Below are 2,381 nucleotides of genomic sequence, written 5' to 3'. Positions count from 1 at the left end.
AAAATTTAATGTAAATTACTCACTATAAAATCATCATTGCTCAGACAAACCACAATTTTCATAACCTTAAATTTTGTTTGGTTACAGAGCCATCGAATAGAAAATCATACCCCTTTTGCCCCACCCACCTGTCACATCCTCTTTTTTCAGAATTTGTTTATAGTTCTCTCTTACGTTTAATTCTATATTATGTTTGTTCTTTATTTATTATTATAAAAGTAGTTAAAATTTAAAATTAAGCTACTTAGGATAAATGAATATAGTTTCATGTTAGTTTCAGTCATTCTAGAAAGAAAAAAACATGGTAATTTAGATTTATTTTGATTTTTTGTTTGGTGGCTACAAGTTAGGGTATAGATAGTTAGGGTAGATAAAATATAAACCTTTACTGAAAACAAATGTTTGAAATGTATCTAGGAGGTTTGATAGATTATGCAAATGATACTAGAGATTTTGGGGACAAAGAATCATTTTTCTAATCATAACATGAAAATTACTTTGCACTTGGACTACTATTATTGGTAGTAACGAAACAGATTTACTATATTCACAAACAAATCTTTAATAAAAATACTTCAGTAAAAAATCAGATTTTTTGTGTACAAAAGACTTGCAATGTTTACTAAAAGTCTACCAAATTTTGTGAAGATACACATACTACATTAAAGTGTGCAAATTTGTATACGAAGTCGTGTATTTTATACTGAACCCATCGCTAAAGGGTTAATGTAGTAAATTGTATTGATTCCTACATTTATATGGATAATTCTTAAAACACATAAATTAAGATGCACCAGCTAAAAACTTTTCTAAACCCCCCTATTTCAGCAAACACCAGTCTTCTTTCTCAAGGATCTTCTGTCATAATACATCAAGTACACCTTGTTGGATATAGAAGACTGTTTAGTTTAATTATTTAGTGATTTAATCATTATTTAGTTTTCATAACAAGTGTGTTAAAAGATAATTACTTTAAAAGTGATAGTTGTGAAAAGTTTTGTTACGTAACTCGGTACGAGTCATAACTTGTGTATGCAGTTTAATTGTTGTGCTAGGCTTTAGTAATATTGTTAACCTCATCTTACTTGAAGCTTCCAAGTTTTTCTCAGTATGTATAATATTGTTGCTACTAGAGGGCTAGATAGTTCCAGATTTTTCTTTCATGTGTTATAAATATGAGCGGATACAGCAAGTTAAAGGAAGTTAGAGAAATTAAAGTTATTGTTACTTTAGACATAATGGACAATATCCAAAGTGAGTTTCACAGTGGTATTGTAACAACAGAGATAAAGAATAATAATTTGTCTTGTCAAAGAGTGTTCTAAAGTAATTGAACCTGCTTGTGTGGAATTTGATGAAAAAGAGACAATCATTTAAAGTTCTGGATACAGCTGTGGTAACCAACAGGGTAACGTAAGTGAATTATTCACAGATTCTATTGTGATAAAAGAGTAGAAAAGAATAATTTGTCTTGTCAATTGGGTTTGAAGTTACTGAACCAGCCTGTGTGGACTTTTGATGAAAAAGAGAATTATTTAGTTTTAGATACAACTGTGATATCCTATAGTGTAAAGAATTTTTGTATATACAATTGACTTGTTTTAAGTATATTATTTTAAAACAAGTGGACTGTGTGCTGTCTATTTATTGTTGAAATTTATCACAGACACCTACTGTAAAGAATTAAGCCATATAAAAGCTTGACACACCTAAACAATGTACATGTGGATAATAGCAAAGAATCTTCTGTCATAATACATGAAGTACTCTCAACAATATACAGTCCTGTGCAAAAGTGCTAGGGCAAAGCCAAAAACTAAATTTCAGGCTATTTTCAAAGAACAATGGAAGGTAAGTCACAGGTGAAACATCAAAATTTTATTAATCTTCATATTCAGTACAACAGAAACTCAATGGAAGTGTTTGAGTTCAGCAATCAGTTAATATTTTGTGTGTCCTCCTTTTGCTTTATTAACTGCAGACAGTCTTTCAGGCATTGTTACAACATATTTAATCAAAGTTTCCTTTGGGACTTTACTCCAAATGTCTCTAATACAGTCCCATAAATTTCTTTGGAATTAACTTTTGATTTGTCAAGTTTTTGATCTATGAAATCCCAGATCTGCTCAATTGGGTTGAGATCGGAACTCTGTGGGGGCCATTGCACCATTTGAATGACTCCAGCTGCTTCTTTCTTAGCTAAGTAATTTCTGCATAGGTTGGATGAGTGTTTGGGGTCATTATCTTCCTGGTAGTAGAATCCTTTATCAATAATACACAAACCACTCAGTATATCATGATGGTACTTGCGCTGGTCCATTATTCCATCTATTTTGCAAATATCTCCTGTCACCTGAGTAGAAAAACACCCCCAAACCATC

At 31.2% G+C, this 2,381-nt stretch overlaps 1 protein-coding gene across 1 annotated transcript in view; it reads right to left on the bottom strand.

Moving 5' to 3' along the window:
• Positions 1 to 2,381, bottom strand: part of LOC106464368 (transmembrane protein 209-like) — a 70,974-nt gene that overhangs the window by 15,145 nt on the left and 53,448 nt on the right. The gene's annotated exons all lie outside the window — the stretch shown is intronic.

The sequence above is a fragment of the Limulus polyphemus genome, unplaced genomic scaffold, assembly GCF_000517525.1.
Source record: "Limulus polyphemus unplaced genomic scaffold, Limulus_polyphemus-2.1.2 Scaffold1631, whole genome shotgun sequence".
In the NCBI taxonomy this organism is placed as follows: Eukaryota; Metazoa; Arthropoda; class Merostomata; order Xiphosura; family Limulidae; genus Limulus; species Limulus polyphemus.
Note: the sequence above shows the minus strand (reverse complement) of the source record. Positions and strands in the feature narration are given on the sequence as shown.